The 25647-nt window shown below is 41.7% G+C and overlaps 2 pseudogenes; both read left to right on the plus strand.

The window, feature by feature from the left end:
- Positions 1–4174: 4174 nt before the first annotated feature.
- LOC138823854 (tubulin beta-2 chain-like) lies at positions 4175–5276 on the plus strand (annotated as a pseudogene).
- A 3203-nt stretch (positions 5277–8479) lies between these two features.
- LOC138823855 (chromodomain Y-like protein) overlaps positions 8480–25647 on the plus strand; it is a 70272-nt pseudogene continuing 53104 nt past the window's right edge.

The following is a 25647-nucleotide window of genomic DNA, read 5'->3' on the forward strand; positions in this document are numbered from 1 at the left end:
CCTGCCTTTCTTAGGGTGGTATTGTAGTTCGAATTTGGGGCCTCCATCTTGTAAGTCAAGTGCTGTATCCACCTGAGCCACTCCACCATATATTTTGTTTTAATTTTTGAGTATACACTTGTGAATTCCTCAGAAAAGCCTTTTACTGAATTCCCCCTACCTGTACTTGCTGACTAGCCACACCTGGATTTTTTTTTCTTGTCATGGGGTTTCAACTCTGGGCATAGGCATTGTCCTTCATCTCTTCAATCTTTCTTTTCCTTTTATTATCAGGGGTTCCTTTTTTTAGAACTCTCTGGGCTTCTGGGATAACTCCTTCTAGCTTAGTTTAATTCATTAATTCTGCTTGTTGTAACATATTTGGAAATTTTAAGTTTTTATGTTTACTATGCGTGAGCTGCAAAACCGCTTGTGAAGTTGTAGGAGTTTTTGGAGGCAGCGTCACATCAGATGATAGATTGATTGGGGCATCGCCCACATTTAATCTTTGGTCCTAGTCTTTATTATTTAGAGAAGTCATCTCCATTGGACTGGAAAGAAACAACATGCTCTGTTCACGGATCAATAGAAAAATAGCCAAAACGAGAATAAAAGCAACGAATGTACAGCCAAGAAGAATATAGTAAGAATAAAGGTAGAGGCTATAAAGGTGCAGCCAAGTGTATGGGATGCCTTGAACCAACACCCTCTTCCTGCAGGCATGCTTCCTTAAAGCTCTTTGTCTAACACGATCTCATGCAGAGGTGGCATAGGAGGTGGCATGGCACCAACTATTTCAGGTAGTTTCTTGGAGATAAGAGTCTCCCAGAATTTCCTGCCCCAGCTGGCTTCAATCTGCGATCCTAAGATCTCAGACTTTTCAGTAGCTAGAATTTCACCCTTCAGCAACCAGAGCCCAGTTGCATTGCCCTCTTTAAAATACAGATTAAATTTCTAAAAAGAAAATTTTTGAAATTGAAAATTTTAAAATTTTAAAGAGGGATGTTCAGTCACTAATATATATGTGAATAGTCCAAATCACAAAGCATAAATAAAGTGTCTCACCCTGAAATCTATAACACTTCTGGACTTCAGCATTTTGAATATGGATACTTAGCCAACAATAAATTCTTTTTAAGGTTTTTAAAGTAGAAAACATTGTTGTGATGTAGAAAAACCCAATAATAATGTGTAAACACTGCTTTTAAATGATTCATATTGTCTTTCCTAATACAAACAACCTTACTGAAGTCTACAGAGTAGATTTTCAGTTTTTGTAAATGTCAATGTGAAATTCATTTAATTTTATATAAAGAGTTTCCATTCTACATTATTGTATACAAACAGAATCGTAGATAATTGGTTTTCCTGTGTAATAAACCAATGAAAAAGTGCAAACAAAAGGACAGAGCTATTTAATGTATTTGAGTTTTATGGATCTACATTTGGGGATGTCCTCACCTTGGTATTTTGTGTTGATATTGCTTAAGTAAGATATAAGACTTTAATCTTGTGGTTCCTTGGTTGAGAGTTGTGTGGGATTGTGTCACTCCTATGAACAGTATTTTATGTTGTGTCTTTATTAGATCCTGCATATCAGGCAGGATGGCCAGTTTTCTTCATGTGATTGTTTAGGAAGGGGGCAATCTCAAACTCATGTTTATATCATTTTAACTGATATCCCTTTTGAAAAATCAGGTTAAATGGCAAATTGCAAGTAATCGCCCAAGGTTGCTCTGAGTATTTGAATACAGGGAAATGTGCTATTTGATAACAATTATTGAAACATTATAACACAAGAAATATGTATTTTATGTATTTTACCCAGGAAAGCATTATACTTGAATTCCTCTACATTTACTTGCTGAAGAGCCACACCTGGCTCTTTTGTTTTGTTTGTTTTTTTGTCGGCAGTGGCGCTTAAACTCTGTGCCTATGCACTGTGCCCCAACTCTTCTGTTCAAAACAAGCAGCCATACCACTTAAGCCACAGTGCCATTTCTGGTTTTCTATTAGTTTATTGGAGATAAGAGTCTCACAGACTTTCCTGCCGAGGCTGGCTTTGAACAGCGATCCTCTGATCTCCAAATCCACAGTTGCTAAGATTATAGGCATGAGCCAATGGTGCTCTGCACCTAGCTACTTTTAATTGGGGAAGGAAAGGGAGAACAACAAAGGAGTGGGTAACAATGTTCAACAATAAATGTTCTCATTTCCTTACTCATGTAACTGTAACTCCTCTATACAGCACCTTTACAATAAAAATAAAATTAACAAAAAAAGAGAAAGGTTCTTGCTGATAGGCAATGATGACTCACACCAGTAATCCTAGCTACTCAGGAGGCTGAGAAATGAGAATCATGGTTCAAATTCAGCCTGGGCAGGAAAGCCCCTGAGACCCTTATCTACAATAAACAACTCAGAAAACTGAAAGTGGGACTGTGGCTCAAGTGATAGAGTGCTAGCCTTGAGCTGAAGAGCTGAGGGACTCAGCCCAGGCTCAGAGTTCAAGCCCCACCATGAACAATAACAACAAGAAAAGGTGTTGTCATCTTTCTTTTGCCCCATTAGACTCAAAGCCTGATGCTCATCTTTGCCTTCTGAGTAGCTGAGATTTCAGCCACCATGCCCAAAGCAAAGGAATGAAATGCATGGAAATAGACAACTGCAAACGTCCTTAAAGTTGCTGAAGCCTCTTGCATGGTGATTCATTCTCAATATATCTTTTCTGTTTCCATGTCTGAAATGCTGTAATTTCTGTAATGAATGCTGAGAGCCACTTAGAATCATAAGCTCTGCCCCTAAGTTCCTTGTCAAGTATAGGCCTAAGTCAACTCTTGTTCCCACAGGCAACAAATATGTTCCTTGGGCCATCATGGTGGATGTAGAGCCTGGCACCTTAGACTCAGTAAGATTGGAACCATAGAGTTTCAGACCAGACACTTCATATTTAGTAGGTCAGCATGGTCCATGGAAGATGGCTAATAGGCACCCCTCCTTCCTAACATCCAGGCACACTCCAGTTCCCAGAGCTGAGCTGAGCCTTTATCCATCTAGATATCATCCTCACCTAACCTACCTATTTCAGTCCATGGGAGTCATGTCCCTGGCCACTCAATCAGCACAGATAAATGCCAGTCTGCAAACAGCCTCTGAAGGGAATGAACAGCGAGCAGGGAATGCCTCCAACAAGGTTTCAGCGCTGCTGGCCATTTCAAATACCTGGCAATAACAGGGAACCACTTCAGGACACCAGAAATCAAAGCACAGCTATGTATGAGCAAGGTGCAGACAAGTGCCTGCAGCTTAGCTTCCCTCTTACCATTCTGTTCTCCTGTTCCTCCTGTGAAAGTAAGTACTTTTCCATTATTGAGGCAGGCTCTGTTCATTTTTTTTTTGGTCGGTCGTGGGGCTTGAACTCTGGGCCTGAGCACTGTACCTCAGCTCTTCAGCTCAAGCAAGCACTCTACCGCTTGAACCACAGCATCTCTTCTGGCTTTTTCTGTTTATGTGGTGTTGAGGAATCGATCCCACGGCATTGTGCATGTGAGGCAAGCACTCTACCACTGAGACCCCTTCCCATCCCCAGGCTCTGCTCATTTTTAGAAGTACGCACGTGGTTTGGGTTAAAATGTATCTTCCTCCACATTGTCTTTACTTTCTTTAGAACCTGGGTGATTTGTAGGGTCCCAGACACATTGAAAACATTTCCTGAGGGCTAGGAAGGTAGCTCAGCAGTACAGTGCTTGCCTTGCATGCATGAGGCCCTGGGTTCGATTCCTCAGCACCATATAAGCAGGAAAAAAAAAGCCAGAAGTGGTGCTGTGGCTTAAGTGGTAGAGCACTAGCCTTGAGCTGAAGAGCTGAGGGACAGCGCCCAGGCCCAGAGTTCAGGCCCATGACTGGACCCAAAAAAAGAAAACATTTCCTTTATTTCACCAAAGTGTATCTAAAATAATAGCCAAAGTTGCTCAGAGGAGCCTATAGTCTTCACAATGCATATAACACAGTCATTATTCCTGGAGTATGTGTCTCATCATGTCTTTGTGTCTGATAGGCCAGAACAGGGCAGGCAATAACTGGGCCAAGGGCCACCACACAGAGGGAGCCGCGCTGGTGGAGTCAGTGTTGGAAGTGGTGAGCAGAAAGGTGTGGCTGTCTCCAGGGTTTCTAGCTGCACTACTCCCTGGGAGGTGGCACCAGGTCAGGCATGGGCACCCTGATTCTCAATAAGATCCGAGAGGAGTTCCCAGACAGCATCATGAACACCTTCAGTGTCATGCCCTTGCCCAAGATGTTGGACACTGGCACCTTAGACTCAGTGAGATCGGAACCATTTGGCCAGAGTTTCAGACCAGACAACTTCATATTTGATATGTCATCATAGTCCATAGGAGATGGCTAACAGGCACCCCTCCTCCCTAACATCCAGACACTAGTTCCCAGTGCTGGGCTGAGCCTTTATCCACCTAACCCTATCATCCTCACCTAACCCTACAACACCATCTTATCTGTCCACCAGTTGGAATATGCAGATGAAACATTCTACATTGACAACGAGGCCCTGTATGACATCTGCTTTTGCACCCTGAAGCTGCCCATGCCCACCTATGGAGACCTGAACCACCTGGTGTTGGCTACCATGAGCAAGGTCACCATTTGCCTGTGCTTCCCTGCCCAGCTGAATGCAGACCTGCGCAAGCTGGCTGTGAACATGGTGTCCTTCCCCTGCCTGAACTTCTTCATGCCTGGCCTTGCACCCTGTCCAGCCATGCCAGCCAGCAGTACAATGCTCTTTCAGGGCCCAAGCTCACCCAGCAGATGTTTGACACCAAGAACACGATGGTAACCTGTGATCCCCACCATGGCTGCTACCTGATAGCGGCTGCCATCTTCCGAGGCCGCATGTCCATGAAGGAGGTGGATGAGCAGATGCTCAACTTGCAGAACAAATAAGCAGCTACTTTGCAGAATGGATCCCCAACAACGTGAAGACACTTGTGTGTGACATCCCCCCACATGGCCTCACGATGTTGGCCACATTCATTGGTAACAACACAGCCATCCAGGAACCCTTCAAGCACACCTCAGAGCAGTTCAGTGCCATGTTGCAGCACAAGGCATTCTTGCACTGGTATACAGGCAAGGGTATGGATGAGACGGAGTTCACTGAGGCTGAGAGCAACATCAACAACCCGGTGTCCAAGTACCAGCAATGCAAAGATGCCACTGCTGATGAACAGGGGGAATTTGAAGAAGTCTTGTGGAAGAAGAGGTTTAAGACTTCCCATTGCTAGCAGTGCAACAGGAATGCCAGAGCCTGCCTACGGCTTCTCAAATAAATGGTGCTTTCCTGAGCTACTGTTGTCCTGCAGTGGGACCTTGCTATGTATCATCATGCTCAGCCTTCTCTGTCAGGAACTCACTGACGGTGAATGTAAAAGTGCAGATTTCTTTTAAATATGATTGTTTTAAAACCCTATTTGTATAAATAAAGAAGTATACATTTTATACCCTGAGCCCTTATTCTTCTTTAGAATCCTTTTTATTCTTTCAGTGTATTTGAAATATAAATTTGGCCAGAAGGATTTAATCTTAACAATATAGGACTGGTACTCAAGAGGAGTATTAAATTCATGGTTTTTCTGCTATTTTGAAGAGGAGGATGACAAGTGCCAATGTTGTTGTTTTTCCCCCTGGCCCAGTTTTATAGTTTTCAATCTCTCAAAAGCATGCAAGTAGCAAAAAAGCAGTTTGAAGAGAAAGAAAACTAGATCCAGATGCTACTTCTCCTTCAGACAACCACAGGTTCTTGTCTCATGTCCCATCAGAGGGATTTCAGTCACATTCCCCAGAAACAGTATCAGGAACACTGATCCCTGTGTTTAGAGTTCAATTGGCAATGAAGCAGCACTCACAGGATGAGTGCAAGTTCCTGGTTTCCAGGGTAGTTTCTCAAGGTGTCTGGAGCTTTAAGTACAGAAGTGACTCTAGCTGTTTGAGGGAGTGAGAGGCTGAGAAGCTGACTAGTCCCATAGTGTATCCAGAACTGCTTGACACAGTACTTCCAAGTCAAGGAGAGGAGGGGAGACATGGCCTGTCCCAATGACCCATTCTCACGTTCATTTTTCCAGCAGTCAAAGCTGTCTGAGGCCCACAGGGTGTTGTAAGGATATAAGGGATGGATGGATCTAGCCTGTTGGGTATGTTTACTTTACGTGAGTGAAACAGAAATCTCAATTGCTTAGAACCTACAATAGCCAGGAAAAAGGTAAACACTTCTGTTTTCACTGGAGGCCAAATCAGTCACTGGTTCTTTTTGCCAGAATCTTTCACTCTTCTTTCAGTGAGGCTCCAGGCAGGTTGTCTGTGCCAAGCATTCCTCCATGGCCACCAATAACCTGTAAGAGCACCTTTTTCTTCAGAAACAGGGCTATGGGAATATGGCAAATTATAGAAAGCTCTAAGGAAAAGGTACTTCTGGGTGAGGTGCAAGTCCCTTGTTGCTAGTAAAGTTGGGAGATGGTAAGTTCCGTAAGTTTTCCTCTACCAGGCCTGAGGTTGGGGTAGGGTAGGGAGGGGTGGGATAGAGATCTTTAAGCCAAGCTGGTCTCACTCATTAGAAAGTAAAACTGTCCCAGAGAGTGATCTATGACTAGAAGGAGGTTTTGTGTCCTTGCCCCAGGGAGATCAAAGTGCAAATAGCTTCCATTGTGGGAGTCCTAGGGAGTAAGTGTTGACTCCCCTAGGACTCTAGTCCTAGAACTGACCAGGTTGGATGACCCCAAATCTTCTAAGGTTGCTGGGTCAGAACTGAAGGCAGGCCTGGCCAAGGAACTCTCATTCCTCAGTGGGTTAAGGATTGAGGCCAAGCTGTGATGGAGGCACCACCCATCCTATCTACCAGTGTTTGACTAAGAACATTATTGTTTTCTCTTAAGTACTCATTTATGAGTCTTTTCATGAGTCTTTTCTGGTGGCTTTGGCTTGTTTCTTTACACTTTTGAAGAAGTAGTTCTTGGTTCATAATTAATGACTCATGCCTCACTCCTTAGAAAACTCCTGTTGATAATTTTACCAGTAGACCACCATGTATTTTTCAGGCATGACTTTTGTTTTCTCCTAGCCAGAGCTCTGCATTCATTGCCACACAAGCTAATGTGGAGGTGATTCCTATAGATAGGTGATTTTTTGTCCAATTGCTAAGTGTAGCATCTCCCTTATTCTCATGTACCTTAGTAATTGTATCAAATAATTAATAGAGTTCTTGACAAGTATGATAAACAAAGTTCAGAGGTGAAGATGCAGCTCAGTGGTAGAGTACATCCCTGGCAAACACATGACTCTCAGTTCAGTCCCCAGCACCAAAAGGAGGAAAGGCAACAAATGTTAGGCTCAGGAGAGGATACATTAGGACTCATAGAAAAGCAGCACCCAGATTGGCAATGAGGAGTTGTGAAATGAGGGAACATTGGTAGAATATTTGTAGGGGGGAAGAAGAAAGCCCCTTGATGTGTGTACCCTTTTAGAAAGCAGAGGTAGAAACAGGGAATTAACCTCTGGTAGTCAGCCTAGGCCGTGGAAGGAAGAAGCCATGACATTTATGTTACTCTAATGGGACCAGAGTGTAAAGTGGCACCACCATACCAGGCCATGGCCTGACAAGAAGAGACATTCTTGCATTGGAGAGATGTCTTTTGACCACTTTGGCCATGTTAATGATATTTCCTTATGCTGTTTCCTTTTTCCTTCCAACTTGTCATACCTATAGCAGATCCTGTCCAGGAGACCCATTCTCTCTAATCTTATTCTCTAAAAGTCTCCTAGTTTATAGCTGCACATATCCTAGACCAAAAAAGTAGGGGGTAGATACTCTGTCAGACATAGATTGAAACTGAAAGGTATCTTTAAAGTAGACTTTGACAAGGTTCTGGTATTGACAGTCTTGTGTTGATATGTGCTGTGATTGCAACCAGCTTCTGGTCTAATTCTGAGATGACAGTGGGAGAGAAATGGTGATAGGACATCATGGACCACTATGGTTTCAAACCCTTCACAGGTACATCTCCATTCATGGATGTGCTATCAGCCAACATACAGATGTCTGTTAAAGGGGTGATGGCTGGGAAAAGGAAATTTTTTGGCCACAGATGAGACCAGCCTTTGGACAAGTGGTTGCATTTCAGTGAGAGGCAAAGAGTGCCTACCTATACAGAGATATTTTTCAGGAAGCAAGATGATTCACTCACATCTTCTTATCCACAAAATAATCTGAGAATAACTCTGGAATCCCAGAGGTGAGAGTCATGTGCTTTGCGTTTCTACATGACTGCTTTGCTTCATGGCTCTTTATGCTCTTCTGAAACCTCCTTCTGAGCTGGCCCACATGTGCCCAGGAGGCAGGAATCAAAGGGGACTTGGAAGCTTGGCTGCTAATCACTCTGGCCACACTGACTTGGGGCTGTAGGCATGTGCTGGGCATCTGCTCTATTCTAATGGTATGGGCTCCAGTGGGAGCTTTGGTTCTTACCAGGAGAAGGTAACAGTGCCTCTGTTTTTGAGCCATCTCCCAGGTCAGGATGTCTTTATCTGCAAAGGCTTGAGCTTTGCCATATCTCTCATCATGACAGGTTTCTTTCTTTCTTTCTTTCTTTCTTTCTTTCTTTCTTTCTTTCTTTCTTTCTTTCTTTCTTTCTTTCTTTCTTTCTTTCTTTCTTTCTTTCTTTCTTTCTTTTTTCCTTCCTTCTTTCTTTTTCTTTATTTTGTTGGTCATGGGACTTGAACTCTAGGCCTAGGGGCTGTCTCTCTGTTCTTCAGCTCAAGTATAGCTCTCTATCACTTGAGCCACAGTGCCACTTCCAGTTTTCTGGTGGTTTCTTGGAGATAAGTGTCTCAAGGCCTATCCTTCCCAAGCTGGATTTTTACTGGCATACTCAGATCTCTGCCTCCTGAGTAGCTGGGTTTATAGTCAAGGGCCACTGGCGCCCAGTTTGACAGGTTAATTGTTTGCTAAACATAACAATGGCTGCATTCTGTTCTGGGAAAAGTTTCCCTATCATCCTACAACACTGATGGTCTTAGTGTTGTGGCAGAGCACACAGCAAGGGGGCTTTCTATGTATGCATATTGACTAATACCTGAAAAGGCAGCTTGCAAAGGCCAAGGAGATTGTTGTTGAAGAGATTGTTTTTCAAAAGCCCCTAGTGCTAGGAAGGCTCTGGAAATGCATACATCTCAACATGCACTGGGCATTTCCAAATTTTAAGTTCTAGTGTTGTTTCTTTTCCTTTGTACACAGCTTGAGTAGGTTGTTCCAGACAAGGAAAGCTACCTACAGAAGGTCTGTGTGCTAGCTACACTCATACAGAACAAGCAGTTCAGGGCTTGATTTTTGGTACATTTTTAGACTGCAATCTCTTCACTGGTGAGGTTTTTTAATGTTTCCAAGATCATTTTAAATGATTTTTTGCCCTCTCACCATATCATTTAGGTTTCTATCCTAAGCTAAATTAGCAACAACAATAACAAAAACAACAGACTGGACTCACTTGTAAAGTAGTTAAAAGTGCCACCTGCTGTTCAAACTGCAGAAATACCCATTTCTTGTAACCTTCAGAGAAACAAAGGCTTTCTTTTTATTATTATGATTATTATTGTGAAAATACCATACAGAGGGGTCTTTAAAATGCTTATAGTAGTCTGTACCCAAAGTGGTCCTTATCATTGGAACTTATGGTGACTTCCTGGTGATAAAAGAAGTCCTGAGTGCCCTGAAAACAGCCACTGCCAATGACAGCAGGTCTATCTCAGTGCACCCGGCAGCATCTTCTATTGTGGCCTGGACTTAATTTACTTCATAGACCATCTCACCGATGATAGAAAGAGAAAAGGCACCAAGATGGCAGATGCAATCAGGTTTGCAGAGCCAATGTGTTTGCATCGGGGTTGGGGTTAGTTTTCCAAGTACTAGAACTGAAGATCACAGCCCTGCATAGGCTTCAATGTCAGTCATTTAAGTCAGTTGACTCAATTAACTCATCTGCTCTTTCTATGAGTCTGACATTAATGACTGCTTATCAGAGGCCAACAACTGAAACCCAGCAAGTGCTCGGCATGTTGGCTAAGAGTGCTGTATAGATAATGTACAGCTGCATGGTACTTGTGCTGTACACTTCTCCTATGCTTCCCCGAATTCTAAATATTTCTAGTAGAGAGGAAAAAAGCTGAATCAGCTAATGAACACATCTTACATCTGTTGGGTTGTTTTAATAGTATTATGGTTTGATTGGACTCAAAGCCTCATACATGCTAGGCATGCATTCTACCACACCTCCTGCCCCCATCTTGCTTTAAGTATTTTAAGTAATTTTTGGGCTTTGCTCTTCCCTCACATACACCTCCCACAGAGCTGGGATTTCAGGAATGAACCACCTAGCCAGAATAATTTGTTGAGATAAGGTCTGCTTGCTAAAACTTTGCCTAGACTAGCCTTGGATCTCAGTCCCCCCCATCTCTGTTATTCCCCAAAATAACATACCTATGGTTTGAAATATTATAATCCCATTATTATTCTGAGTTCTCAGATGTGGTGCTAGAAGGCATTGCCTTCTTACTTGACTTGAAATTATAAACCTTCATCAGTGGACATAATTCTGCTCTAGACTATCAGAACCTCATATCAAAGTGTAGACACTGCTCATTGTTAAATCATAGTTCAGGATATGTTGCATGTCTTTAAGCCTCACTTTTTACACACACACACACACACACACACACATATGCACACACATACACAGAAACACACACACATACCATTGTCTTCAGTGGTGACTTTGTACATCTTCTGTGAGACCACCTGAGTCCTCTCTTATGTATCTTAGAGCTTTTCTTACCAATCTTGCTGCTCTCCAGTCTTCTCCCTCCTCAGGTGTCCAGTCTCTGCCCTTGACAGTGGCTGAGGCTTGTAGTACTGGGATTAGAGAAAGAGAAAAGATAGATACAGATATTTAAGTAGAAACCTCATCTCATGCACTTTTAGGTGATTTTAGATGATTGTTTTCATCAGATCCTCACTCCTATTACTTCTCCCAGCCTCCCTATGCCATGTCCTTCTCCTAGATCCCACAGAAGGCTCAGCTGATATTATAGGAAACTGAAACATTGTGCTTCTGTGAAACCTGCATTGCTGCTGCTTTGAGTAAACGTATTTTTATCAGCGATAATTTTGCTTAATGGAATATGGGAGAATCAGAAAAAACTACTTATTTAAAGCAGTTTCACTTAACCTTTCTCTTACTCAGTTTATTTAAATTAACTTTATATGCCTATGAGGGACATTACACAAAACAATATTTCTATGTATTGTATTTTTGCTTGTTTCTGTGGTATCATGACTCAAATTCCTTAAACTTTTTGAGGCAAAGATCTTCATTGTGGCAAATATTCAGAATGGAAGGAAAGGGAAGTGATAATGGAGATCAATTAACATCTTACATCATCCACTGTCCAGGGCTGCTATTTCCACTATTGGAATTGATGATACCCAGTTTGCAGATTCATTGTCATGAAATGGCCCTTACATCATTGATAAAACTGAGTATCTTGGGTTCCCTTTATAGCATTGGACTTTTGATGTCTGCATACTATGTGTCTGAAGGACCCAAGAGCAAGCTTATCTCCACAGAAGTGAGGTCTCCTCTCATGATAGAGTGAGATAATGTGCAGACTTTCCAAAGGAAGAGGCTATTACTCAGCACTCCTATATTACAGGATTTGGAGGAGAACAAAACAAACCCGTAAACTGGCCCTAGAACTTGACCTCTTCCTACTCATTCCTTTCTTCTTCAGATAATAAAGCTGAGTAAGCTGAGGAAGGAAGCACACTACCTCCTAATTCAAATTTTGTTGCCTGGTTTCCCCAGACAATTCCTACACCCTTCCATGAGGGTTTGACCTAATATCTGATCTTGTCAAGTGTCTTCTCAGAAGGAATTCTATTGAATAATAATGTCTTCAAAAACTAACTTTGTGGAAAATCTTTCCTTCCCTTCCATATCTAAGACAGCCTTTAACTCAGTTCACAGATAATCCAGTGGGAACAAATACAAATTGAGTATGCTGCATTGTACACCTATTAATGTTTATGGGCTTTAATATTAAGTTTTAAAAGATAAGTATAAAAACCAGGGGCCTGCTGGTTCATGCCTGTAATCCTAGCTACTCAGGGGGATGAAATCTGAGGATTGCAGTTTGAAGCCAGCTGAGACAAGAAAGTCCATGAGACTCTTATCTCCAATAAACTACTAAGAAAAAGCTGGAAGTGGTGTTGGGATTTAGTTGGTAGAACACTAGCCTTGAGCACAGAGAGGCTCAGAGACAGTGCACAGGCCCTATGTTCAAGCCCAATGGCTAGCAAACACAACCGCATGTATACTTAACAAAACTGTACACATTTCCTCTTTAGGTCCATCATGATCTCCTACCACTAGCCACACTGCCGCTGGATTTTTGTAGTTCATGATCATACAGCTTTGTGGACTGGAGAGGTCTCTCCTGACAGGTCATTTCTACAAAGATTTGGTGGGTGGCTGTGTTTTAACAAACTGAGTTTCTGTTCAACTCATGTTTACAAATGAGTTTACACATCATCATTGCACCCTTCCTCTGAGCAGGGCTGCTGATGAATTTAGCATGGACCTCTGAAATAGAGACATAATTTTATTTGACATTATTATCATTCCAGGCAAAAATTGAAATTCCAGTTATAAAACAATGTATCAATCCTATTGAAATCCTGGTATTGATTTTCCTCAAAGACTTTGAAACCAGAATTTTTTTTAATCTTGAAAATGTAGTACAGAGGGGTTACAATTACACGAGCAAGGTAATGAGTACATTTCTTTTTTTGGGGGGTGGGGAGTCCGGTCATGGGCCTGAACTCTGGGCCTGGTCGCTGTCCCTCAGCTCTTCACCTCAAGGCTAGCGCTCAACCACTTGAGCCACAGCACCACTTCCAGCTTTTTATTTCTGCTTCTGTGGTGCTGAGGAATCAAACCCAGAGCCTCATGCATGCAAGGCAATCTCTGTACCACTGAGCCACCTTCCCAGCCCAAATGAGTACATTTCTTATCAAGCATTGTTCCCTCCTCCTTTGTTTCCCCTTACCATCCCTTCCCATCTCCCTCCCCATACCATGCCAGAGTTGTAAAATTCATTTTTTGACATAACGTCTTGTACATCTCATTGTTGCAATGGGTCCACCTGTATCCCTGTTTAAACAATTTGTTTTTTCCCTTCCCCTCCACAAATTATAGCAACATCAAATACAGTGAAAACAGGGATTATACTGAGGAGGAGGGACATAAAAAACCACAAAACAATCATCTTATAAATATGTTTAAAACAATAGCAAGAAAGAAAAAATATGAGTCCTTATCTTGGGATTCATTTCACCTAACATCAACTCCTCTGAACATTTCTGCTTGTCTCAGACATATACTAGTCATTGCAAATAAGGGAAACCATGGGACCTGTGTTTCTTTGGACTTGAGATGAGAATTTTTTTATGTATGTACAAATATATCATGGGAGAAGCATGGAATCATGGACAGTTTTTTTATTCTTATGTTTTCATGTACCACAGCTTTATTGTTAAACTCCATTGTGAGCTTTCGAATAATGCCTTGGGCCATCTCATTTAGAAACCTTAGATATTAGTGTGGCTTATTCTTTTAAAGGATCAATTCTTGCATAATGCAAAACATTACTTACCTTGGGGACAATTGGCAAGGCTGAGATGAGGTTGGCCTCACCTAATGGACTACACCTCACACCAGTTGCTGGAATCTGCTGCATCTGCAAGCCCTGTTCTCCTGTGTTCCTTACAAACCTCCCAACCTCCCTCCTTACAATATAATCTAGCTGGAAGCAGTGACTCACATCTGTAATTCTAGCTACTCAAAAGTCTGAGATACATCCAGAGGATTTGTGTTAAGACCAGATCAATTAGAAAAGTCTGTTAAAATTGAGCCTCCAATGATTAGTACAAACAGGACTGAAAGTGTGATTCAAGTATTCAAGTGCCAGCCAACTAAGCAGAAGACCCTGAATTCAACTGCAGGACTTGCACGGGGGGGGGGGGGGAAGGGAGGGGGAGGGGAGATGCAGCACTATATTCCATCTTGATAGTATTCAGAGGATGAGGAACTAGTAGGAAGTGCCTCAATAGCTGTTGTCAGTCAAGCTCTGGCTTAGAACTCTGTATATGAAAAGTTTTAGTTATTCTTCAAAGGTCAGGCTCAAACTACCTATAAAGAATCACTTTATATGTATGTAGGTATAAGTTTATGCTTTGATCTACTCTGTGAAATCAGAACAAGAGACTACCTCTGAAAACAGAATCAGCTGTATGGTGGGGAGGAAGAAGCAGATTCCCTATATAGTATAGCATCAACCTCCCTGGAACTACAAAGCCTATAAAACAAACTCCAGCACAGCATTGGTTGTGTTTTATGGCAAGGTCTTGTCCCCTGCAAAGGCCTCCCTCTCCCATGTCTGCTTTGCTCTCCAATTTCCTGTGGCAGTAGCATCCAACAACACATAATGGGATACAGGCATTGAGATGCTTGCTGATCTTTATTTCCAACCTTATGTCTTAAATTAGCTTATCTCCATGTCCATAAGTTAATTTAGTCCAGTTTATAAGACCTTAGAAAATACGTGTTTCCAATTCAATGTGTAAAGTCTCCTTGCAGGGGCAGGTTATATCCCTTAGTCAATAACCCTTCAGTCAGTACCAGACAATCTTAGTGCCAAGTTCACTCTGAATTTTCCCTTTTCTTGGATACAAGAACTCCCTAAAGTCAGTATGATCCTTGGGTCTTCAAAGAGAGAAAGTTGGAAATGCTATATGCAATAGTCAGAGTGGCCAAGAGCCACTGTAAATATGAAAGCCCTTCTGGCTATGTCACCTACAACTGGTGGTAGCAGCGACACCTGTGTAATATCCAGGCTGTAGGTAAGCCTTTACAATCTGCAGCAGGTAGATCCACAATCTACCTTTTCTGGGAGGAGGCTTTTTAAGAAATCTTAATTTTTATGATTTGCATAGTTTCTGCTTGGCAACTTCCAATCTAGAATAGATTTTTGTCATCTGCTCACATATGCAATGTTTTTACTTGTTCCCTGTGTACTTTTTTAACTTTAGAAACTTAGTGAATACTTTCATCCAGTTTAAGAAACCTAATTTTGTAGCAGTAAAAGGCCCAGCCATTGGACTAGGAGCATCCACATGGCCTCTTTGTGATGTGGTTTGGACCAAGGAAAAGGCTTGGTTCCAAACACCTTGTACCCCCGTAGGACAGAATCCAGATGGCTGCTCTACTGATATCTTTCCCAAGGATATGGGAGGCACATCTGTGAGCACCTTGGTTAAAAACTTATTTTAGACAATGTCCTAAGAACCTGTGCTTTGGGTGTTGTTTCACTCAGGGTATCTTGTATGTTCTCTGGGGACATTTCATCAAACCCACTTGGTTCATGTAGTGCTGTAATACTTCCCAGGAGAAGGCCTTTCCTCCCATGAGGAGCCTCCAGATTTACCTAAATCACACTGATACCCAGTTTTCAATCAAGAATTTTCTTTTACTTCACTTTAAAAGCTGCCCTTTTAAAGTGGCAGTGGGAGGCCATGCACTAGTGGCTCACACACTAGCCTTTTGGGAAGCTGATACCAGAATTGCAGTTTGAAGCCATTGTAGGCAGAGAAACCCAAGAGATTCTTATTGCAATTAGCCTGGAAAAAGCCACTAGGGATCAGTGGCTGGAATGGTAGAGTGCCAGCTTTGAACAAAAAAGAGCTAGGTTAAGAGCCAAAGGCCCTGAGTTCAAGTCCTATTATACACAATATCCCCCGCACCCGTACCCACACACCTTCCCCAACAAACACACAAAAGCAATTAGGGAGCAAACTTGCACAAATAAAAGAAGCAGGGAGAGGGGTTCAGTATAATTTTGTGGTTCATTTTTTCACTATTTAAATTGGTCCATTCATGATGAGAGATTGTGTTTGTGTTTTCTCAATTACATATACCTTGTTCCTTAGTTCTAGAGACAGACTGAGAGTGTTGGCAGAGAAGAGAATCCACAAAGATTGAATTCTGTTGAAGAGAGGGACTGGATGTCAGATTGGATAGGGGACAAGTGCAACTCCTCCAGCTCCACCACTGAGTGTCCCATAGTTTGACCTGGCCAATTGGCATGATGCTGTCTTTGTACCCATCAGTGTGGGGAGTGCAGGAAGACAATTGTGTCATGGAAAATGACTGTAGCTGAGGGAGTTGCAGAAGGAACTGACAGCCCACAGCTGAAGTAACAGGATCTCCCTTTGGGGTTCACAGCTAAGTTTACCTCCTCATGTAGAAATATCCAGTATCCAAGGGTATCACTTCCTTGGGGAGCCTACAATGAGGGGAGATAGTACAATTTCAGGCAATCTTTGGAGCAATTAGAGTACAATGAAGAAGAAAATGTGTGTCTCCTCTCTGAAATTCCAGAGGGTAAGAGTAACTGAGGAGAGGAAGCTGTCAGTCACTGCTGAGTTGGTAGGGTTGAGAAGGAAGGCACATTGGAGCTGGGAGTCACATGTGTAATCCTAACTATTTAAGATGCTAAGATTTGGATGATCATTATTCAGGGCCATCCCAAGCCAAAAACTGGGTGACATCTCCTCTTAAGCTATCAATTAATATCAACTTCACTACAACAGGAAGCTTAAAATAGGTGAGTCCAGGCCCAGGCATGTACCTGGATAGGAAGCAAGACCATAACTAAAAAATGACCAGCACAAAATAGGAATATAGCTCACCTACCTAGCAAGTACAATACTCTGAGTTCTAACACGAGTACCATGAACAAGGTTAAGCATGGTGACCTCGGTGCCCCAGTGTGATTCACTGAGATGGCTGCAGCATCTGTTGCTCTGTAGGCTCCTGCCAAAGAGGAACAGTCCATCGACATCCCTCAATCTATGCTTACCAAGACAGCAAATGCTGAGCAGAACCCCTCACAATGGCCAAGGATGGAGGTTTAGTTGGAACTTTGGCCCCTCAAAGGAGAGGAGAGCAACGATCTGCAGGACCAGATGGACTCCTGAGTGAGAGAAGGGCAGAAGGAGGCAATGTTGAGGTTGGTACGGGGTTTGTGTTTAATGACTATTATGGCTTCAGTGGAAATGTTCTGACTTTGATTAACATGTTTTATGACATGTGAATCAAGGGAGAGCTAGGGCAGTGAGGGAAACACACTTGTGTAAATTTTCCATAGGTTGAAACTTACTCTAAAGTCTAAGTTGTTTTTGAAAACTGAAATGTGGAGAAGTTGATAAAAGAGCACAGCTGCCCAGTACTGGCACTGTTCTCTGTAGATTTACCTGCCCTATCCATCCCTCTACTGGTGGGTACTTGTCCCCAGGGTGCCTCATACCCCATCCCAGTGTGCTGCTCAATCCAGAACAGCTGCTGTTGGGCAGGGAGGATCAGGAAGCCCTGATGCACTCATGTGCCAACAGTGCCTCCTTCCCTTGGAGGCACAACACAATCCAGAGCTCTGCAGCACCCTATCATTGCTATGAATTGGAGTCTCCAACACTTGGGCTTTGCCTGCATTATTCCCCCACACCTCCAGACCAGCCTTTTGGGGACTTCTGAGACCTGGAGGATAAGAAAGGGAGGCCTGGAGGCAGCTTCTCTTCCCATTGGAGCACTGAGTTTGCCACAAGGACCTAACAGGCTGAGAATCTTGGGAATGAACAATGCAGGGTGGCTAAACTTTGATACTCTCTGCTAACATGTCAGGCATTTACTGACATTTATATTCTAGCCCTCTGTGTCCACCAAACCATGGCCATTTGGGGTGTGTGTGTATGTCTGATAAGTCAGAAAGTGATTGCTAGCAAACAAGAATGACCAGTGCTAATGGGTTCATATGGTTGACTGTACTGGCCCTTTATGAGAGATCTCTGGTAGATCTGAATGTGATGTTGCAGTTGACAATTCTTTCCATCAACCCATCCCTCTATTTATCATTCAATTCACATCCTACTCCCTACTTTTCCAGCTCTCTGACCAGCAGTCCAGGTTAACACTCAGTACTGTTCAGCCCCAATACTTTGACATCAAGTAGATGACCAGTGCAGTCCCATTTGGGGTTATTTTCCTCTTCTTGTCACTATAGGATGATACTGTAAGGAAGTGGCCAGTCCCCTCCTTGGCTTGCATACCCACACTGTCTGACCACAACAAATCAATTTCTATAAGCTCATAAGTTCTTAGTAAGTATGAAGGTGTATTCTCAGAAATTGCATGCCACGTTTTAGGCTCCTGTCTTTCTTCACCTGTAGCCTAGCATACCTTCCTTGGGCAGATTACTGAGTTTTTCTGAAACTTTGCCAGCAATTTGAGAAGAGTAAGGGTTGGACTCAGGTCTCAGCCTCCTACTTTCCTGATATCCAGGAGTCCCACACGTACAAGAGAGTATTCTGCCCTCACCTGGGATGTCCATGTTTAGCACATGATGGTGTCGCATCAGGTCCCATAGTGGTCCACCTGGCATTGAAATGCTTTTTTGTCCATTTTACTATGCTGTGTCCACCTATCCCTACCTGATTAAGGGTAGATCTTTAAGCTCATTGTGAGTTATTACTGAAGAAGCTGACTTGCTAGCAATTAAATGCTAATTCTACCACTAAAGAATCCTTATTTCCAGGAAAATGTTAAGATCATTGTAAACAATAATCTGGGGGAATGTGTGGAGGTGCAATGGTATGGGAGGATGAGGGTCAACTAGAGGAAAGACTAAGTAAATATGGATAGGTAAACACCATCTAACCAAATGGCATTTTGGAAGTGGAATCTTTGTAATGAATGTTGACAGTGGTAGAATTCTTGATGGTTCATTGTGTTTGGAAAGATAAAAATTAGTTTGAAGTCTCTGCAACATAAGCACGTGCAACTTAATATTATCAGTGTACACAACAAGTGAATGAGTACGTGAAGTTGTACACATACACACACATACACAAAGTTGGAATTGAAGAGATGTTATTAGTACAGACCTGGGACTAAAGGACCTGTGCTACAAGCAGCACAAGGTGACCTATACTATGACAGCTCTTGCTCATATTGTATGCTCACCGTAAGCCATACTTCCAGACCTTCTTTTGCGATTATTTTGAAGGTGGGATCTCAAGACTTTTCTGCTTAGGCTGGTCTCAGAGCCACCATCCTCCAGATTTAAGCCTACCTATTAGCTAAGATCACAGGTATGAGCCACCAATCCTGGCCCACTGCTTGTGTGTTTAAGTGGAAAATGGTTAACAAGGGGCTGGGAAGGTGGTTCAGTGGTAGAGTGCTTGCCTTGCATGCATGAGGCCCTGGGTTCGATTCCCCAGCACCACATAAGCAAAAAGAAAAAAAGCCAGAAGTGGCTCTGTGGCTCAAATGGTAGAGCACTAGCCTTGAGCTGAAGAGCTGAGGGACAGCGCCCAGGCCCAGAGTTCAGGCCCTACAACCGGACCAAAAAAAAAAAGAAAGAAAGAAAAGAAAAGAAAAGAAAAGAAAATGGTTAACAGCCTTGAATCAGTCATGTCATTCACACTCTTGGCAAAATTCAGGAACTCCTTTTATTGTCTTGCACATCCAGTCATTTGGAAAAGTGAAAAGCACAAGTCAGGAAAGACTCCCTAGTAACAAACAGATGTGTATGGAGCTAGCTGGGAAGATGGACCACCATGACAGTGTGCTGGCTAGAGACAGATGGCTCCAGTTAGACCAGATGGAGAGAACCAGATAAGGGCATGAATAGAATGTAATGGAAGAGAACGATGTTAGAGCTATTGGCTGACTTTCAAAGGGCAGAAAACAAAAAAGAAGTAATGAGACTAGGCATGGTGGTACATGCCTATGATCTGCATACAAAGGTAGCTTAGCCCAAAGTCCTACTTAGATTAGACCCTATCTCAAAAAAGAGAAGTTACTGAGAGAACAGAGTGGAACCACTATCACTGAGTTATCTGGACCTGAACATATTGGCATATACTATTGAGAATATACTTCTATTGGCTAGCAGGACTAGGCTGTGGCTTCCCTACTATATGTTGAGAAAGAAAATGATGCTCTAAGATGGGAAAATGCAGTGGTCCTAGGGCCCTTCTCCTTTATCCACTCTCACTTGTCTGCCTTGAAGAACTGACTTAATATAAAGAACAAGGTTTAGTGAGATTTCTGATAAATGTTTACTTATAGTAGATCCTTTTCCCCCAAGGACAGGCTGCTTAGTCAACCTGTGGATTAGCAGAACATTCCACACTCTTCAGATGCTTATGATCTGTCCAAGACTGTGCTCAAATGCCAGCCTCACTTAGGGTGATGTTCAGAACCTTGCAAGGCTTTCTGCTGAGGAACAGGTCCCCTGCCACTGTGTTCATCCTTCTTGCCTCTCTTGAAGGGTGGTGAGTCAGCCATACCTGTGCCCTCCAGCATTAGTTCGTGTGCTATGTGCACTGCGTGGAAGTAAAAAAGCAGTGGAAACTGTAGTGTCCTGTGGGCAATTTTCATGAAGATTTCATCTCTTGAGAAGGGAGACTCTACCCACTGCTTGTTTACCTGAAGCCCAGAAGCTCTGGGTCTGATTTTCAGCACTGCCAGGGAAACACAGAAGGAAGTCATCATTTCGACCCATTCTCCCCTCCTCACCCTGCATGAGCATCTGGGAGCCTGTTGTTGGAATGGTAAATCCAGACACTTTCCTCTGAAACCAAAATGAAAACCTGGGACAAAATTAAAGTCAGTGTAAAGTGATGTATCGATTTATACACTATTACATGTTGTAAAAACAAAAGAATGTTCACTTCCTTCATGCAGTCATTCGAAGTCATGTGTCAGACTCACTCAGCATGGCAATAATTTTGGGAACATCAAAGTCCTGGCTGCTTTGTCTCTTATAGTTATATCCACATGGTGAAATTTGATATCCAGCAGTAATAGCTCAGCCATTAGAACATGGGCTCTGTCTCAGGAACAAGTCACTTTTTGTAACTCAGAGAGGAAAAGAAACCCCAGACAGCCATTCTATGCCTGGCTCACTTCCATAAGATTAACAATTACTTGGCCTTATTTATGGCTCATTTTCTTGCATATGAAGAGTTCACACATGGGAGCTGACTTTAGAGGACAGAGTGCAGATAAAGGAAGTTAAAACAATAACCTCAAACACAAAGTAGACCTTTTCTAGTTCACATTTTTGGAGTCCATATGATTCTGAATGAGGTTATGTCTTTCTCATAATAACTCAACCCATCTGCCCATTGGATCATGACTCTACACAATTCATAATTAGTGTCTACTAGCACATGTGCCACAGGATCTGGGGTTTGTGAGTAACCATCCTCATTGTTGACATTGGGGGATGAGGCTTCCTCTGTCTGCTTGCATCATGTTTCACATCTCAACACTCTCCTTCCTTTCAGGCCAATGAAATGATACTCAGTGGTTGGAAGCTGACCTCACAGGAGACTTGTGGCAAAGGCCTGGTCTCCCAGGTTTCTGGCCAGGGAAGTCATGGTTCTAGTCATGGAGCTTGCCTCCTGTAATACAGTTGCTCATGTAGTTGTTTCTTTTACATGTTAGTTTTTTAAAAAATAAAATATTGGGTTGGGAAGGTGGCCTAGTGGTAGAGTGCTTGCCTAGCATGCATGAAGCCCTGAGTTTGATTCTTCAGTAACCACATATCCAGAAAAAGCTGGAAGTGTTGCAGAGGCTCAAGTGTTAGTATGCTAGCTTTAAGCAAAAAATGCTTAGGGACAGTGCACAGGCACTGAGTTCAGGCCCCAGGAATTGCAAAAGTGAACAAATTGTCGATCAGCTTTTACCACTTCAGGCCATAAAAAAGGGTAACAAGGCTCAGGACTGTTGCTACAAGAGTTCATGTCTTCCCACAAACAGAGGGATAAGGCTCCTGTCTCTCACTTTCCAGTACCCAGAAAACCCTAAAATGGTGAATGGATCAATAAAATGTGGTATACATGTATGAGGTTACATATATATATATATATATATGTATGTATGTATGAGGTTACATACATACATATATATGTATGTATGTATGAGGTTACATACATGTATACCACATTTTATATACATATATGTATATATAGATATAAATATATATACATATATGTGTGTATATGTACATATATACATATATACATATATATAAATGTATGTATGAACACACACACACACACACACACACACACACACACACACACACACACACACACACAAACAGAGAGAAATCCCACTCATCCGTCAGAGAGCATGATAGACTACCATTTGTAATAATGTGGAAAGACTGGGAAAGAATTATATTATGGGAAGTAATCCAGACCCAGAGAACACAAGCTGCATGGTTTCCCTTATTTGTGGCTGCTAGAATGTTCCAATAAACCCAAAAGCAAATACATTCAGTTGTATGCTAATAGTTACAGATGAATTAACTGAAGTATAGTAGACTCTATGAAGAGCAGAAATAGTGTGGTATTTTTTCCTCTAAAGAAATGTTTAATGGTCTGCCAAGAAAACAAAAACTCTCAAAGTTTGTCTGGCAATCCATTCACTTGTTAATAACTTAGTAATTAAGGATGCTCTCACCAGAGTGGGCAAGAGTAAACGTAGTAGTCAAACACATTTTAGTGACTAAAATTCCAAAGCTTACTGACATCACAAATAAATGTATCATGTTTAAAATTTTAATCTATTTCTATTTCCTGACTTGCCACACCAAGAATTATTGTCTTACAAGGGAATATGAAAATAAAAACATCCATTTGTGGAAATGAACATGAGATTAGTTGTTCTTTCTTAGAAGTTTGTCTCAATGAAAACAAAGAATTAAACTTAAATGCTGAGGAAAATAAATGTTATTACTTCATTATACCATAAAAGAATGTAAACTGTGAGCAAGGTAAATATGACAGGCAAAAATAAGGCAAATAATAGAGTTTCAGTGAAGTAAATTTCTTTTTTCTCATTGCTATCTAAAACTCTCCATCTCTGTGTTCTTCTAGTACACAGCTGAGAATCTTGCAGACCTCTTAAGGACCAGAGCAGAATGGACAATCTCCACACAGGCCAGATGAACACAGTGAGTTGACAAGTACCCAAGGAGTGGGTGTTTCAATATTGGAAACTGTTGGAATAATTATTGTTTCCTCATAATCCAGACAAATGTTCACGCCAAGGTCCAAAAATGTCGAAATCAGGCTTATAAAGGCCACAGGTGAAAAAGAAATAATCTAACATGAAAGTTAAATGTTTCAAACAGGAATGTGGTAATGCATGACTGTTATCCTAGAACTCCGGAATGTGAGGCAGGAGGATCTTCACTTTTAGTCCAGCTAGGCAATAAAGTCAGGTCCTGCCTTAGGAAGCTCAGGTTTCCTACTATCACTTGCCAAAGAATAACTACTTGCACTAGAAGCACCATCTGAAATTTCCATGGCACCCTCTCCATCTTCACATTCATTGCCTTTACTGGTTTCTTCTCTGTCACTGTCCATTTTCTAGTCAATCAACTGCAGTTCATCTCCCTTGGCCCTATCTTCTTTCTGTACACAAATTGTTCCTGCCAATAGTGCCAATCCCATTGTTTCTCTGTATTTTAAACAGTGTCCTATCTTCATCTGATTGATCATTTTCACTGGATCTCCATGGTATACTTGTGAGCTCAATTACTAGATGTGGTTGTTTCTTTGGTCTTGGAGATAATTCAATATTTCAATAATTCAATATTTCAGATGTCCTGAAATCCCTCTCCAAACTTGAGCCATGCTTCAGAGAGGGAAGCATCAGCTGTGCCCACTCTCCTAAGACTTGTTCTTCTGACCTGTGGTGGACTCTTTTGGAAAGGATGGGTACTCTATGTCCCACTTCCCTTTCCACTTGGATCTGCTGGTGCCATCACCAGAGACATAGTATCAGCCTATGATAATAGACTTGTTTTGAGAGAATAAGACAAAAACCAATAAAGGAATCACAAGGAAAGTATATGGTGTTCAGTGTGAAAATAGAAAATTCATAGTGAAGCAAAACTTATGCAGGTCAAACCTCCATTTTCAGAGGCCATGAAGGTCAAGCCATCATACTAGTTCTTCATGTCTGTGTGTAACATATATCCTCATGCTCTTCTGTGGTCATGTAGATCATACTGACCACCAGGAGTCACTGGAAGTACAGGACACATTGGTGCAGGGGTGGAGGGGTTCTCCTGGAGGCCTTTTTTGGCACTGACAGGCCAGCGATGAGGGCAAGAAGGAGGCAGCAGTAGTTGCAGGGATTACTGCCAATTATTAGATATTAAATTATGTCTCCATTTAATGATGCGTCCCAGTTGAACAATTAATAAAGCATTAATTAATAATTACTCAATATCCCATTATTGTTTATCATATATGTACATATACACATATATATTTACATATTTTATAGAATGAGACAGATGTCTTATATAATTAAATTATGCATCATGTGTCACTACCTATAATTCGATATTTAATTATGTCTCCATGTAATTTTTATTCTGGTAATGCTTAATAAAATATTAATAAAACTTAATACACTTCCTATAATTGTTGCATCTAATTTAATCTAGAATGATTCACTAATTCAACCCTTTATCATTTATTGTAGTGACAATTATTCCACCTATGACATTTATTACATTTATGACATCCTATTACATAGCATATAGATTTGCATCCAAATTATACATCCTACCTGACACTGAGCACTTTCAAAGAAAAAGAAAACATGTCATGCTTAGCTTCTCACTCCAAGATTATACTTTTGGCAGTGCTGGGATCTAAATTCAGGGTCTAGAAGTTCATGAATGGGTGATAGTAAGCACAGCAGCCAATTCAGCTCCTAGCCAGTTTCCAGGCCCTGAAATAGAGCCCCATCTGTTGACTCAATATTGTGCTTAGTGTAGCTATTCATTAAATTTTTTGTTTCATTCATCTATTTGCCATTTATTTTATTGACTGTTATTACACATGGAATATTTATTACATTTATTACAGAGGATATAGATTTGCCTATGTATGAAACTTCACATCTGACATCCAGGACTTTCACAGAAAAGGAAAACATGTGTCACCATGGGCTTCTTACTCCACGATTCAATTTTTGTGAGTGCTGGCATCTGAACTCACAGCCTACAAGGCCCAATTCATGAATGGGTGAGTGTCAGCATGCCAGCCTGGTGCATATTGAGCCCACAAGTAGTTTCCCTCACCTGAGATCGAGCCCCAGGGTTTGAAAAATAAGAACAGATTAACATGTAGATGGTAGTGCACAAATAAATATAGATCTTTATAGAGTGCCAGAGATGTCTATACAATATTCAGTTATATATGCTACATTCCTACCAATTCTTGGGTACTTATTATGCCTCCATGTAATTAATATTGTTTTCATCCTTATTGAATTATTAATTAAATCAACCACTGTTCCAAAATAATTGCATCCATGTAATTAATAGTATTCTTTTAGTGTGCCAAAAATATTCATTAAACTCCATTGGCCTCCTAAAATCACTCTAACCTTGACATTCATA

Source organism: Dipodomys merriami, unplaced genomic scaffold (genome assembly GCF_024711535.1).
Source record: "Dipodomys merriami isolate MVZ:Mamm:240054 unplaced genomic scaffold, mDipMer1.0.p SCAF_124, whole genome shotgun sequence".
In the NCBI taxonomy this organism is placed as follows: Eukaryota; Metazoa; Chordata; class Mammalia; order Rodentia; family Heteromyidae; genus Dipodomys; species Dipodomys merriami.